The sequence below is a fragment of the Macaca mulatta genome, chromosome 11 (genome assembly GCF_049350105.2).
Source record: "Macaca mulatta isolate MMU2019108-1 chromosome 11, T2T-MMU8v2.0, whole genome shotgun sequence".
Lineage (NCBI taxonomy): Eukaryota > Metazoa > Chordata > Mammalia > Primates > Cercopithecidae > Macaca > Macaca mulatta.
Window position 1 is genome coordinate 54924614 of NC_133416.1, and position 16844 is coordinate 54941457.

Here is a 16844-nt window from a genome sequence, read left to right on the forward strand (position 1 = left end):
GAGCATCAGTAGAGAGCTAGAAAGGAGACATTGTGGGGATCAGGAGCCTGGGCTGGTAGTCAGGGAACTTGAGTTTTAGGCCCAGTTCTGCCATTAACTTCCTGGGTCACACCTTTCTAAGTCTCAGTTTCCTGCTTTGTAAATAGCAATATCTTGGCTACTTACCTCACAGGGCTGGCCTGAAATCAGATGAATAATACATAAAAAGATTTGTACCACTGTGAGTTTTAGAATTATTGTCCTGATGGCATAACAAATATTACAATTGCTTACTTTAGTTCCTGGATACACAACACACCCAGAGTGTGGAGATAAGAACATTAAAAACAAAAACAAAAACAAAGCCCCTGCCCTTCTATTGGTCACAGAGTGTTGAGGAAACAAAACAAACACATAAAATACTTGAAAGCCTCTTGCAACGCCAACTATTTTAAAAATCTCACTGTGTGATCTTGGCCAAGTTGCAACCACCCTGGGCCTCAGTTTTCTCATCTATCAAATGAGGGGGCTGCTTTAGATCATCTCTATTTGTTTTTCTGAGTCTAAAGCAGTTTTCTGATTCTGTTATTCCAAGTGTAAATGAGTGCATCGCAAAGAGGGAAGACTTGAGTACATCAGGGCAGAACATGGCCTCAATGAAGCTGGCAAGTGTCGGTCAAGCTGGGTTTTGAAAGAGCCCAGAGATGTGAATCAGAGTGGGGAGAGAAGAGGGGGTGACATTCCAGGTAGAGAGAATGGCATGTGCAAGGGCGAGGCAAGGAAGCAGAGGGTGGCAAACAGATTAGCCAGGCTCAGGAATGAGGTTGGCAGGATTGGAGGGGCCTGGGGAGGAAGTCGGGAAAGGAAGACTAGAAGGGGGCAGTCCCAGGGTTGAGTGGCTAAGATGTGAAAGTGGGGGAGGAATATGGGTGGGGAGAGACGCTCTCAGCCCGAGTTCGGTGCCAAAGCCTGTGGAGCCAAACTCCACCCAGGAGAGAGGGAAAGCAGGGTCCCCTTGCCAAGAGGCCCCACCCACCAGGGAAAGCCCTTCCCTCCCTACCCTCCTCTCCCAGCTTCACTCCCAACCCTGAGGTAAGCAAGGCCCCGCTTAGGCCAGAACCTTGTTCATGGCAGAAACACACAGATGGGCAGCCACCACATCCTTCTATAACAATAATGCCAGCAGCAAAATAATAATAATGATAATGATGAAATAAACTACCCATCGCCTGCTCTCTGATAAAACCCCTCAGCAGCAAAACCTCACGATGTACCCATTCCATTTACTAGAATATTTGCTCCCAAAAGCTGCAAGTGTTTTATAAGATTATCTAGTCTCCAGGATCCCCTAAACCTAACACTATATCAAAACCACATAGGTCGGGTGCAGTGGCTCTCGCCTATAATCCCAGTACTTTGAGAGGCCAAGGCAGGTGGATCATCTGAGGTCAGGAATTTGAGACCAGCATGGCCAGCATGGGGAAACCCCACCTCACCTAAAAATACAAAAATTAGCCAGGTGTGGTGGCACATGCCATTAATCTCAGTTACCCGGGAGGCCGAGGCAGGAGAATTGCTTGAACCCAGGGGGTCGAGGTTGCAGTGAGCTGAGATTGCGCCACTGCACTCCAGCCTGGGCGACAGAGCAAGACTGACTCAAAAAATAAATAAGTAAATAAAAACCACTTAAAAGAACCTGTGAAAAAAAAGATTCCTGAGTCCTATCCCAGACCCCATCAGACTCTTTGAGAAGGTTGGATAGTACCCAGGAACCTGCAGCACCACAGGTAATTCTAAAGTGTGGTTAAGTTTGGGACTCCCTGGTCTAATCCAAACCATTCCTTTTACAGATGAGGAAACAGAGGACATGAGGAGGATGTAAATTGCCAGAGATGACATGGTTAATCAGGGCCAGGGCAGGCAGAGAACTCGGGCCCCCACGCTTCTAGGTCAGCGCTCCTTCCACAGCCCGCACTGCCCAGCCCGGAGATGCCTGTGCCAGCAGAGATTATGGTCAGGGAGGCAGCCACTGGGCCATATTCTAATCATGAGTGAGAAGAAATTCGTCTGAGTTGCAAAATGCCTTTCTGCAGCCAGCTCACCATTACTTGCTCCAGTGGGCCCCTGCAGGGGTACTGTGGTCTTCCCACTGGCAGGCTTGAGCTTCGGCCTTGCCATATGCCCCAGCACAACCCTCCAGTTGCCCAGGGGCGATACTGGCTGGCAGACAGGATCCCACTTTACTACAAATCTCAATGCTTCCTATTTGGAGGCACGTACCTCTGACTCCAGAATCTCCAGGAGAGACCTCTGAGAAGGTCTTGGCCTGAGGACACTCACCTCTCTTTCCCCAGGAGTGTCTTTTAGGGTGGGTTTGGATTATGCGCCTGTGAATCAGGAGATTAGAGGCAAGAAAGAGAGCAATGAGCTGAGGGCGGCTAAGCTGGGAGGCGAGCAGGGGTGTCCTGGCTGAGACCCTGAAAAACTCCACCCGTGGCCGGGCGCAGTGGCTCATGCCTGTAATCCCAGCACTTTGGGAGGCCGAGGCGGGCAGATCACGAGGTCAGGAGATAGAGACCATCCTGGCTAACTCGGTGAAACCCTGTCTCTACTAAAAATACAAAAAAAATTAGCTGGGCGTGGTGGCGGGCGCCTGTAGGCCCAGCTACTAGGGAGGCTGAGCCAGGAGAATGGTGTGAACCCGGGAGGCGGAGCTTGCAGTGAGCCGAGATCGTGCCACTGAACTCCAGCCTGGGTGACAGAGTGAGACTCCGTCTCAAAAAAAAAAAAAAAAGAAAAAGAAAAACTCCACCCGTGATCATCACCATTATACTCCTTTTCATCAACACACATTTGTTGAGCATCTACTCTGATGCGAGGCACCGTGTCAGGCTCTCAGGCACAGAGGCAAAAAAAAAAAAAAAAAGCCACAGTGAGGAATTCATCACCTCCTGGGGGGCAGGATACAGTCTAAGAACAGAACCTGGAGTGGAGAAAACTGTTGGATGAGGGATTCGAATAACATATGCCACAAAGGAGAGGGTGGATTCAGAGTCACCAGAGTTCCAAGCAGGAAGAGACCTAATGGATCAATGTGGGTTGGGGAGATGGTTCTGCCCTCACCTGCTCTCCTCTGTGCTTGGGGTCTGAGGAAACCCAGAACAGTGATTCTAGAAGTCTGTCTCATCAGATCCCTCACTCCAGCTTGGCCTAAATGACTAGGGGTGGGAAGGCAGAGGAGGCAGAGACAATGTGCAGACATCTCCCTTGGGCAGGCCCTGAGTCCTGGGCTCCAGGGTTCCCTGCACTGAGCTTTCTCTCTCTCTCTCTCTTTTTTTTTTTTTTTTTTTTAAAGACAGAGTTTCGCTCTTGTTGCCCAAGCTGGAGTGCAATGATGCAATCTCGGCTCGCTGCAACCTCCGCCTCCTGGGTTCAAGCAATTCTCCTGCCTCAGCCTCCCAAGTTGCTGAGATTACAGGCACACACCACCATGCCTGGTTAATTTTTTGAATTTTTAGTAGAAACGGGGTTTCACCATGTTAGCCAGGCTGGTCTCGAACTCCTGACCTCAGGTGATCCACGTGCCGCGGCCTCCCAAAGTGCTGGGATTACAGGCATGAGCCACCACGCCCGGCCCCCTGCACTGAGCTTTTAAGAGATCATTTAGGCCAGCACGGTGGCTCACACCTGTAAATCCAGCACTTTGGGAGGCTGAAGCGGGCAGATTACCTGAGGTCAGGAGTTCGAGACCAGCCTGGCCAACATGGCAGAACCCTGTCTTTACTAAAAACACAAAAATTAGCCAGGCGTGGTAGCGGGCGCCTGTAATCCCCGCTACTCGGGAGGCTGAGGCAGGAGAATGGCATGAACCCAGGAGGTGGAGGTTGCAGTGAGCTGAGATTGTGCCACTGCATTCCAGCCTGGGTGACAGAGCCAGACTCCACGTTAAAAAGAAAAAAAAAAAAGAGAGATCATTTAGAAGCACCCAGAGGAGTGGACAGAGTGAGGAGGTGTTGTACTGTGGTTGCAAGCAAGGATTTGGTGTCGAGCTGCTTGGGCTGGAGCTTGTTGCTTCCCCACTGCTTGACCTTACGATATTATTTAACCTCGAGGAGTCTTGGTTTCCCATCTGCAGATTAGGGGATGAAGTGCCTGCTATATTAGGGTTGTTGCAAGGACTGATGAGATCGGGACATGAAATACTTAACTACAGTGCCTGACATACACTGGGCTGTTAGGGACAGAGCTCCAATGCTTACATCAGTAATAGAAGAAAGACAGTGTCCTGTCTCTTTTGTCTCCCTAAGCCTGTTTTCCTCTATAATTTGAGGTCTCAAAGTGAGTACTGAGCTGATTTATGCAAATGAATCCAATAGGGCCTATCACCCAAGCTGACCTTTCTAGGGTGTACAGCCAGGCTACAGAAATGGGAAAATAGGTGCAACTTTCCTGATCCTCCTGAGATCCTCAAGTGTTGTCTTGAAGTTGAGGGGAACCTGGACCAGGCTGCAGGGAATGCCACAGGGACTGCGGAAAGGGCCTGGCCTCCCCTCCCAAAACACTGCACATCTGGAGTGATCTGCCCATCTGGCTGCATCCCTGGGGCAATGGCCACAGCTGTTATTTGAGGGAGGAAACATCCAGCTCCTTAGCCAGTGCCTGGGGGTGGGGAGTGGGGGGGGGGCTATAAATAACTAAGAGAACCAGGGGGCCAACGTTGACCTTTGGGGGGCAGGAGCTGGTGACTTCCCCCTCCTTGCTTGAGTCCAGAGCCAGAGTTTTAGCAAAACAGGAAGAGGCAGCAGCAGCTTCTGGGAAAGTGGGAGTGGCTCCCCTTCCCCCACTTGCCTGGGGCCTTCGGATCCCAGCCAGGACCTGGGAGAGGTGGAGTCATCTAGGCAAGAAGAGGGAGGGGCAGACCCACGCAGACTGGGCCCCAGCTTCAGTGCCCTCAAATGGCGCAGCCGGGGCACAGGAAAAGGAGAATGAGACAGAGAAGGGCAGCCCAATGGAGTATATCTGCCACCCTGGTCCCCTCCTGTTCCCTTCTGTTCTCCAGGAAGGATAGGCATTAGAAATGGAGCTCAAAATGTGCCTGTGACCCAGGTAGTGTACAGGGAGGTTCAAGGTCAAGTTGAGTACACCTCCATCTCTCATCCCCTCCCAGCCTGCGGGGAGCTGAGCCTGAGCCCAAGTGGGTAGGAGGGAGGGCTCTAGACGGGGGAAGGACACCTCTGGGCTTCTGGAAAGAGATCCAGGACCTGGCCCAGGTGGAATGATAGAAAAATCTTCCAATGAACTATCAAGGCGAGGCAATCCAAAGGTCTGGGTGGTGGTCCTGGGTGAGTGCTTTTCCAGAAAAATGAGGCATCTACAGGGACAAGCTCAGGAGAGCTAAGCTTCAGTCCAGAGACCCTCATAAAGTCAAAGACTGAAGGAATTATCCAGGAAATGTTGCCTGGCTTTGCTTTGCCTGAGTGAGGCTGGCCACCGAGAATCTGTCCTTCGGTGTCTGGAGACATCTGGTTGGAGCTCTGGCTGGCCCACACCTCTAGTAGGGTCTGTACCTGTGTCTGTCATGGACTGCCCTTGTCTCCTGAGCCTGGAGCCCCACATTTCACCTGCTGGGAGGGTCTAGATCAGCGTTGTCCAATGGAAACAGAATGTGAGCCACATATGTAACTTATTTTCTATTAGCCACATCAAAAAAAGGAAAAATAAACAGGTGAAATTCATTTTAGTAGTATATTTACATAACCTAATAGAGTAAATCCAAAACATTATTTTGATATGCAATCAAAATAAAAAATTACTAATGAAACCTTTTACTTTTTTTTCCCATACTCAGTGTTTGAAAGCCAGTGTATATTTTATACTTATAGCACATTTCAATTCTGACTGGCCACATTTCAAGTGTTTAGTAGTCACATGTGGCCACTGGCTACTGTATGAACAGCACAAGTTTAGACTTACAGCTTCGCCTCTTCTGCATCCCTTCCAGTCTCTTGTTGGAGAAGAGGCTCAAGAGGTGAAGGAAAACGCTGGTGAGGTCAGTGTAAAGGGTTAATTTGCTCTAGGAGGGTGACCACTCACTTTGGCTTTCAAGCATCTGTCTCTAGACCTGGATCAGTTCTAGTGTCCAGGCAGGCAAGGAAATTGAGGCATGGAGCAGCATCTTCCCTGACAACTGGCCTTTTCCTGCCCTTCCCAGCGCTCTTTCTCTGAGCAGAAGGTTGATAGAATCCGATTGCCTCTTCAGGCTCATTAGCCTCCACCTTCCTCTTTCCTCTCCCAAAAGCGACTCCAAACCCAAAGGTATTTGAGTAGCTGAGTTAGGGAATATGGGAGGAGAAGCAAATTTGGAGGACAATGCAGAATGGAGCTTTGCACAGGTGGAGTTTGAGGTGCTGGTGGGATGAACAAGGGGGGCTGTTGAGTGGACAGTTGGTATCTGGAGCTCAGGGAAGAATTTGGAGGTCATCAGTGAGAGATGAAATTGTAAGAGTGAATGACATCACAAGAGCAGGGGAGAAGAGAGGAGAGAAGGGGAGGGCAGGGAAGATGGCTAAATACAGAAACGTGAGAAAACAAAGTTTTCTCGGATGGGCGAGGAGTGGAAGCTGGAGGAGGTCAGGAACAGTCACAGATTTCAGTGAAGCAAGAGGAAGTACATTGGAATCCCAAGTGGAGAAGAATGTCAAGAAGGAGAGACTCACACTTGGTTGCAGTTGACAATGCTTTAAAATCATTCCTTTTTTTTTTTTTTTTTTGAGATGAAGTCGTGCTCTGTCACCCAGGCTGGAGTGCAGTGGTGTGATCTCGGCTCACTGCAACCTCCACCTCCCGGGTTCAAGTGATTCTCCTGCCTCAGCCTCCTGAGTAGCTGGGATTACAGGCACCAGCCACCAGGCCTGGCTAATTTTTACATTTTTAGTAGAGACAAGGTTTTACCATGTTGGCCAGGCTGGTCTGACCACAGGCAATCTGCCTGCCTCGGCCTCCCAAAGTGCTGGGATTACAGGTGTGAGCCACCGCACCTGGCCCTAAAATCATTCTTTCTTTTTTTTTTTTCTTTTTTTTTTTTTTGAGGCGGAGTCTTGCTCTGTCGCCCAGGCTGGAGTGCAGTGGCCGGATCTCAGCTCACTGCAAGCTCCGCCTCCCGGGTTCACGCCATTCTCCTGCCTCAGCCTCCCGAGTAGCTGGGACTACAGGCGCCCGCCACCTCACCCGGCTAGATTTTTGTATTTTTTAGTAGAGACGGGGTTTCACCGTGTTAGCCAGGATGGTCTCGATCTCCTGACCTCGTGATCCACCCGTCTCGGCCTCCCAAAGTGCTGGGATTACAGGCTTGAGCCACCGCGCCCGGCCCCTAAAATCATTCTTATAAAGAGAGCTCACACAAACTGTTAAGAAGCACTAGAACAGTGGAGACTAAAGTTCAAAGCCCAGAAACAGACTCTTCTGGAACAGAGGAAACACAACTCACAAGTAAAGGTAGGGTTATGTTTAACCTGATTGTCATCAAAGTAATGCCAATTAAAATGAGACAAAGGTAGGTGCCTTTTTGAAACATTAGCGAGAGCTCGGTGAAGTGTGTGTGCTGTCGGTAATGGCGTAACCTCTTTTGAAATCAGTTTGGCAATATATAGTAAGAGCTATAACGTGCTGTTACCCTTTGGCTCAATAACCCCACCCAGTATATCCTAAACTAGATTTCTATAGCCACAATTGGGGGAGGAGGAGGAGCAGAATATGTACCTAATGATGTCCCCCATCACACTGCTTATAATATAGAAAATTAGAGACAATTTGAACACTATGATTGGAAAATTGTGGAGGTAAATTATGATATTATATCTCCACTTAATAGAAAACTATGAAACTGTTAAGAAGATGTTTATATGCAACCTAGCATCACAAGAGAACATAGATTGGTGCATACCCTATGACTGCAACTGTATTAAAAAACATATACGCATGGAGGAGAAGGTGAAGAGGAAGTATGTGCCATAGGTAATGATTATGTAGCGTGGAATGGGTATATATGGTTTTGGTCTCATTTAATGAGTCTTAACATTGTGGAGAGCGGGAATGAGGGTTGACCAGAAGCTGAGATTTGGGTCTCAGCTATAGGGAAGGACCTGACAACCTTCCAGAGGCCATGAATGTGTTTATCTGGCAACTTAATGGACTGAGCTCCGACCACAAGGCAGGTGCGGTCACTGTGGGTATCAGCTTAGCACTCTCCTGATAGGAAAAAGCCCACCATGAGGGACGATGGCCAGGTGCTCACCACGGATTCCCTCCCGTGCATGGGAAGCTCCTGGAGCCCCATAGTCTCCTCTACTATTGTTGGGGAGCAGGCCGTGGCAGGCGCCTGTGGGGACAGCCCCCCAGAGGACAGGGCCGGCTGCAGGAGGAACAGAGCGTCTGCAGTAGTGGCCACAGTGAGGTGAGGAGCTCAGCGGGTGTGAGGGCCTCTCTGCTCTGGGGTGGGGGTTGGTGGGCTGTGGTCGGCCACCTGCTGCTTCACATCACCCCGACGGGGACATGAGATGCAGGGGCCATCACCTCCACGGCGCCCCCAGGAACTCTACCCAGGCCCCCACCTACAGTGCCATTGGGCCTCCTGCTCCTCCCCCCTCCACTCTCTTCCCACAACAACACACTGGGGCCTTGAAATAACACATCTTTCTTTACGCCATCATTTCCACAGAATTTGCCTATGATTCATTTGTTGTCAAGAGGTATTAAAACCTCCAGCTCCCAGGCACCCTGGTCTTTGTACCCCTCCCTCCTAGGTCCCACCACTCCCCTTTCCACGGTGTCCTGCCCAGCTCTTACCCTGTCTTCCTGAGCGCCAGCATCCCAAACTCAGCGCCACCTCACACACCCCCACCCCCACCCCTCTCCTCCTCACTTGACCCCTTGGGGAACAGTGGGAAGGGGCTAGGGCAGGTCCAGATGGCACCCACCCACCTCCCCAGCCCAGCTCCACCAGAGGAATGCCCTGCTGGGAAGGCCTCTAGCCTTAGGACTTGGAGAAGAAGCCCTGGAAAGGGAAGAAAACTCTCTTTGCCTAAAAACAGGAGGCGGTGGAACCTTCAGACCCAGAAGCTGCCCCTTTCTGTGACTCCTCAACCCCCTCACTTGGGGAGGCTGGATTTTCCTCATACCTCCAGACCTGGTCCCTGGGTCCCTCCCCATCACTGTTTCTGACTAGGCACAGGGGTATAGAGTTTCCACTGTGTGTGTGTGTGTGTGTGTGTGTGTGTGTGTGTGTGTGTGTCGGGGAGTAGGAAAAGCTGTCTTCTCACACCCTCATTACCCAGTAAGGCTTTGGGGTTCCCCTCCCGGGCCCTCCCCAGGGCTGTGTAGGTGTGTCAGGGAGCTAGAAGGTGGGGGTGGCAGGAGAGGAAGAGGGTGAGGAGCGAGGGGGCTGGGGGGCTGTTGGGAGCTGGGCTGGGGTGAGGGGAGCTGCTGTGGTCGGGTTATCTGATGTGATGAGCCAGGTGTGCAGCTTCGAGGCTCTGGGGGTGGGGGAAGAGCAGCCTGAGAGAGAAGTAGAAACGGCAGAAGCAGCCTGGAGCCAGCGAGGTAGACAGGAAAGGCAGAGGTGGGAGAAGAGAGCCTTAGTGAACCCAGGAAGGCCTCTCCCCAGAGGAGGAGCGCTTTTCTCCTCAAGCTCTGGAGGCAACACCAGAGCAGGCAGACAGGTGGGCAGGGGGGTGTCCCCTGCCTCTGCCATGGCCTAACTTTGCCAGCTCCCCAGCTCCCAGGGAACCAGGCAGCCTCCCCTCAACACTGCAGAGCTGATGGGCTCGAAGGTCCAGCCTTATCCCTGAATCAGAGCAGTTGGAGACAGTTGAGGCTCTATAATCTCGGTTGGGGGTTAACGGGTGGAGGAGGCTTTGCAGGAGGAGATAATGGGGCGGACCTCAGGTCCTCCGCGCTACCCACCAGCACACCACCGTGGAGCTGGGGGAGTGAGCGGGGTTGTCGGCACCACGGGCCAGGCCAGGGGTGTGTCTGCCATCCTTGGAGCTGGGTTGAGGGCCAACCTGGCCTTTCACAGAGGGGTCTACCTGTGAGTCCTCGCTTCTACCCTGTCTATCCCTGACTTGGAATGTGTTGGAGGAGCTGCTTGTAAGGAAGATAATATCAGGTCAGAGGTTATCTCTTTAGAGGAGAGGGTCCCCAGAGGATGATGAAAATTACAGTAATAAAGTTACAGTAATAAAATTACATTTACCGAGCACCAAACTCCATGCCAAGCGCAATTGTAAATACTACATAGTAGCTCAGGTGGTCTTCACAACACCTAGGAAGTAAGTACCATTACTCTCTTTGCTTTACAGAAGAGAGACGAATAGCCAGCAGTCCCACAGCGACTCAGGGGAGTGCCAGGGTTCAAGTCCGGCTCCTGCTAGATGCCACTTCTGCTGCTCTTCACTGCCGCCCTAGACAAGGCCGGGCCCTGCGGCGTGCTGCAAGCCTTCCTTCCGTTATCTTTACCAGCTCTACACTGTCATTCACAGATGAGAAAGCCAAGGCTCAGAGAGCTCACACATTTCCCCCAAGGTTACACAGTCAGTAAGAGACACTATCAGGATTCTGATGACCTGCTCTTAAAGTTCATCTCTTATTCACTCCTTGCCTCCCTCAAGGTTGAGGAGTGGGGTGGAGAGGAGACCAGGAGAGCAACTGAGCTCCATCTGCCTCCGTGGCCCCCGCAGCCCAGAGCTCTGCCAGCAGTGGTAGGAGGAGTGTGGTTAGTATTTGCTGATGAATGAACAACCGAAGGACAAAATAATGAACTGTCATCTTCCAAGACAAAGGATTGCAGAAGCCACTGATATCCTGCCCACCGCCCTCCCCATCCACTCCTCTACCACCTCCAGTCCTTCCTGTGAACACAGCAGAGGCAGGAGCCCCTTGGGGTGGGGTCCCTATCAGGGAGGAAGTGCAGCTGGCTTCTCCCCCACCCCCGTTATCACTTCTCCCCCATCCCTACTTTATCACCCAGGGCCTCCACAATCCCCTCCCTGTCCCTCTCCGGGGGCTCCTGGGTAGGAGAGGGAAAGCCATGGAAATCAGTGGGGCTGGGGGAAGCGGAGGAAGCAGAAAGGATACCAGGAGCATTTCCCCGACACATTTAACCTGGGGCTCACAGTCCTTGCCAGGCTGGGCCAGTGGCGTAGAGGACCAAGCCCTTTCTGATAGGGTGCTTGATCTATCTGGCTGGCCTAGTAGGCAAATGGGGAAATGGTAGTCAGGAGCTGACAAAGTTGGGGCACCTGCCCTCACTTCAGCCCTAGCCCCATGCCGGCTGCCACAGATGTTCACAGGTGTCTGCAGGATTGTTTTGTTTTTGTTGTTTTTTGAGATAGGCTCTCGCTCTATTGCCCAGGCTGGAGTGCAGTGGTGCGATCGTGGCTCGTTGCAGCCTCAACCTCCCGGGCTTAGGCAGTCCTCCCACCTTGGCCCCCCAGGTAGCTAGGACTACAGGCACACGCCACCAGGCCCAGCTAATTTATTTTTAAAATTTGTTTGTAGAGATGCTGTCTCTCTATGTTGCCCAGGCCGGTCTTGAACTCCTGGCCTCAAGTAATCCTCCTGCCCCGGCCTCCCAAAGTGTTGGGATTACAGGCATGAGCCACCATGCCCAGCTAGGATTTGGGATAGGCTCGGGGTGGCACGGGCCTTTCCAGAGACCCAGTACGCTTCTGAATGCAAGTGAAGAGTGCAGTGGGGAGGCCCTACGTAGCTAAATAAGGGCTGTCAACCAGGCTATGTATGAATTTTCCATTCACCACCAAGATCTGGATGTCTAAGGGGAGCTCTGCCCACTACCCCCAGGAGCTCATGGGAGCTTCTTCCTGCCTTCCTCCTCTCAGCAACCAGTATCCAGGAGGTCATGCCTTCCTTTCCAGAGTCCAGCTCAAACAATTTGCAGAACAATCTAGCTTGAAATTTGATACTTGATCCACCCCTCCGCGCATCCCCTAGATCAAATAACCCTGGATCTGTGACCCTTGGCTCAGATCTGTCTAATTCTTAGAGTCTGTTCAGACTTGGAGTGAGGCTGTTGAGTCCTGAGGAGGGAGGGGCTGTGGCAGCATTGACAAGTTCCCCACATTCCTGTGGTACCTGAGTCTTTCCAATGCCTCCCCTCACCTAAGGCTCAATCTCTCATTACCCACCCGCTTCCCTACCTTATCAGTGAGGTCTTGAACAACTGAACCAAAGAGCTTCTGGTTCATGCGCTAATGTTAACCTGCAAGAGGACACAGTCTTTGGCTCTGTCTCAGTCAACTCTGAATATGGTAAGCAGACCTAGGTTTTGGAAGATGCAAGAGCAGGAGGGATGGTCAGAATACTGTATGACAAAATGAGGATTCAAAACATTCGAGTAAGCCAATATGGGAGAATCAAATCAGATAAATATAAAGAGGGATAAATGCTACATTCTGCATTTAGTCAAAACAAATTGGTGGCCAGGCACGGTGGCTCACACCTGTAACCCCAGCACTTTGAGAGGCCAAGACTTGGGAGGAAGGGAGGGGGGATTGCTTTACGTCACGAGTTCAGCACTAACCAAGGCAACATAGAGGGACCTCATCTTTACAAAACACAAAAAAATTAGCTGAGTGTGCCGGTGGTCCCAGCTGCTCAGGAGGCTGAGACGAGAGGATTGCTTGAGCCCAGGAGTTTGAGGCTGCAGTGAGCTATGATCATGCACTCTGGCCTAGGCCACAGAGGGACCATCTCTCTCTCTTTCTCTCTCTCTCTTTCTCTCTCTCTCTCTCTGTCACACACGCGCGCGTGCACACACACACTCAGCCAAGTACAGAATGAGGGGGATGTGGCAGACACTTTAGGGAGAGGAGTTAGTATGAAGTTTCTGAAGCCACATGGAATTAACTTCACAGGTTCTGAAGTTCAAATGAAGGTGTTTAAATTTGCATAAGTCTGTTTGCATTTCATTTTCTAGCAGGGACATTATTAGCCTTTTTGACTCTCATTTTCTCACAAGTGTACAGTGGAGTTTTCCGGAGGCTTCTTGACACATGATATCATAACCAGTTGAATGCAGAAGCCAATATGAGAATCTGGCTGCCTTCTATTAAATCAGACATTAAAGAGATTTGCAAAACTGTGAAACAATACTGTCTTGTTATTAAATTAGTTTCACTTTGGAAAGTGGTTATTTTAAAGAAAAAATGTGTTATTTATCCTAACTTTTAATAGATTCATTATTGCCACATTTAAAGAATACACTTTAAAAGTTTCTGTTTTAATTTCTAATGGTACATATTGATGGATCTAACCCACATACACAAAAGTCCTTTGGGGTCCTTATTTTTAAGAGAGTAAAAGGATGCCAGGACCAAAATGCTTGAGAAACCGGTCTAGAGGCAGGCCATAGAGGTGCACATTCAGAGAACAGTACATACCCGGACACGGTGGTGGGTTGAGTTTCAATGTCTGGAACAAAGACAAATGACACTGAAGAGATCATGGTGGGGTTCATACCTCATCAGAGAAGCAGGGTTCCAACAAACACCGGGATAAATGAATCGATCAAACCCGGTTCTTGAAACTTGTCTTGATTCCCTTTTCTCTGGGTATAAGCCAACCCTTGCCAGAGAACACTGACATTAATTATAGGTCAGTAAATACGCATGTGGTGAAGTCCAGGTGTTGGCGATTGTTGAAGGAGTGACATTGACAAAGAAAGAACATGACTGAAAGAAGCTGGGGACAGTAGTCACTAGAGTTCCATGTATTTCAGATTTATAGTCCTACCTTCCCACCTCTTTCCCACACTTTTCTCCCCAAGCAGCATTCGTTTGGGGCCAATTTGGTTTATTAAGTGGCACACCTGCCCCCTGGTGGCCAGGTGGTACAATGACACCTTCTCTCCATTCCGGTAGATAGCATGGAGCAGGAGTCCCTAGCACCAGAAGCTGAGATCCGGAAGGGCCCCAAAAAATCAGCCTGGATTAAGTCTAGAGGGCTGGTCAGGGATTGGAGGTCGGAATGTGGGAGCAATGTCACCTCCTTGATAAAAATTTATTTGGCCATCTCAGCAACCCAATAGTGATGCTGGCCAACATTTATGATTGATAACTATGTGCCAGGTACTATTATAAATGCTTTACACAGATTATATCACAACAGCAGCAAATCTATGAGGTAGGTACTATTATTGTTACCATTTTGTGGATGAAGAAACTGAGGCTCAAAAACATTAAATAACTTGCCCAGGGTCATACAAGCAGCAAATGGCAGAGCCAGACCTGGGAGACAGCAGTTTACTTGTTAACTGTTACTTGTAACTTGTTAACACTTTGCAGCTTCCACTTGGCATACCTTGCACTCATCTGTCTGTAGGGCTATCTTCTCCCACTGCACAGTGTCTTTCTTGGGGGCGGCGAGTGTCTCGTTCATCACCGTATCCCCAGCACTGGGCTCGGTGGTGTGTTTGGTTAGAAACATTGGAAGGACTACACAACTTGGGTGGACCTCAGAGGGAATCTGCAGCCTCGCTCACTCTCAGCACGGACTATGCTCAGAGGCCCTGGGCACAAGATCTTGACCCTGGGAGGCCCTTGGCTGAGGTGTGAGAGGGTCAGATACTCCCTGTTGCCTGGGAGGAGAAGCCAGAGAGCAAGTCCCTGACCCCATGTCGCTGGCATGAGGAGAGGTAAGCACCATCAGGTGCCCTACCTCATCAGGTAGCAGAGACTCAGCGCCTTGCTGAATCTCAGTCACAGCATGGAGATAGAGAAAGGGTGGAAGAGGGTGTGATTGGGGCTTTGGGGGCGGGGAGGCCAGGCAAGTCGCTCAAAGCTATCCCCGTAGGGCAGTAGCACCACCTAGTGGTGAAGCTCAAGATGATTTAGGAAAAATACCCGGCTAATCCATAGCTGAGGGGAGGCTGGGAATCCCCTCCTTTGGAGAGCGCACTTTCCTTGGATGGAGCCACAGGAAAGGACCTGGAACTCTTCCAGCGTCTCCCCAAGCCAGAGCAGCTCACTCCAGAAGTGCTCACCAGGTTGTACAAAATGTGAAGAAAACACCCCCTATGGACACGTCCTATGGGCCCCAGGCTGAAAAGGGCCACCCAGCTGAGGTCAGGTCAATGAAATCACACCCTCTTCAGGGAACGGCCTGCATCTAACGACTACCTGGTGCAGGAATATAGAAGTGTCTCCCCCGCTTCATCTTGGGGCCATCCAAAGGGCCATCCCAGCTTCAGAGATCCCCACATGGGTTGATTGAGACGTTCACTGAGACTGCGTTGCAGCCCAACTTCTCCCACTGCTGATTCTACTTCTTTCCCTTCCACCAGGGCTGATAATCCTGAGACCGCTCCCCAACAAACTCCCTGCACTTCAACCTGCATTTCAGGGTCTACGTCCCTGGAATCCAGCTTGCAACACCATCCCATATATCATATATGACATGCGTGCGTACAGAGATTCGGAGCAGCTGTCTGGAGCAGCGAGATTCCCCCTACCAGCCACAGGCTCCACACCCTGCTGTGCTTCTGGGTCTCGAGCAACACACGCTCCCCAGCAGCCTCACGGGCTCCCTGCCCACAATGAGGACTAGTTGCTTATAGGATGTCAGCATGATGAGCCATCTCCTTGGCCACGCTGGAGGTGTCAGACAGCATCCATCCTTCTTGTCATCTGCAGAGGCCATGGGGTAGGCAGACTGACCCACACTGCACAGGCAGCCTGCAAGGAGCGTGGTAGAAGCTGGGGAAATTGAAGGGCTCTGGCTACTCCTAGCATGCCCTGTTTGCTTGCTCCAGAGCTAAAGGAATCAATACTTCCTAGCACACCAGTGACTTATTTATACCACATGATGCTTTGAGTCTATCAACCCCACGGTCTGTGCAGTGTTTTTGCTTTATGTCTCTTTTAAGGAGCAGACTCGTTCACACTACCCCAGGTGTGGCACAGCCATTGTAAGGGGAGGATGTTCCCTATAGAGCTTCCATATGATGTCAGGTTAGTGGCCATTCTGCCCAACAGATCAAGAGAAGCACATTAGGCCAGCATCCTCATGGAGTCATTCACAATTTGTACCAGATAAGAATGCATTGTATAGACCAGTGCTGCCCCATAGACTATTCTGTGATGATGAAAATGTCATGCCTGTAATCCCAGCACTTTGGGAGGCCGAGGCGGGCAGATCACTTGAGGTCAGGAGTTCAAGACCAGCCTGGACAACATGGTGAAACCCCGTCTCTACTAAAAATACAAAAATTAGCCAGGCGTGGTGGCAGGTGCCTGTAATCCTATATACTCTGCAGGCTGAGGCAGGAGAATGGTTTAAACCTGGAGGCAGAGGTTGCAGTGAGCCGAGATTGTGCCACTGCACTCTAGCCTGGGTGACAGAGCAAGACTCTGTCAAGAAAGCAAGAAAGCAAGAAAGCAAGAAAGCAAAGAAAGCAAGCAAGCAAGCAAGCAAGCAAGCAAGCAAGAAAGAAAGAAAAAGAAAGAAAGAAAGAAAGAAAGAAAGAAAGAAAGAAAGAAAGAAAGAAAGAAAATGTTGTGTATTTGCACTGTCTGTTACAGTAACCCTGAGGTTATCAAACACTGGAACTGCATCTTGTGCGGCTGAGAAGCTAGATGTTTACCTTTAGTTCATTTAAATACTCACGTGTGGCTAGTGGCTACTTGATTGAACAGTGTAGGCATAGAACCAAAGCTTGGAATGTGAAAACTTAAAATCACTTGATCCTAATTATGCAATCTTCCTGGGGTATGTTCCTCTTGGTTTACTGGAAAAGTTCATTATAACACAGCCTTGGAAATGTTGTGTTCTTCTAGGTCAGCTATAAAAAT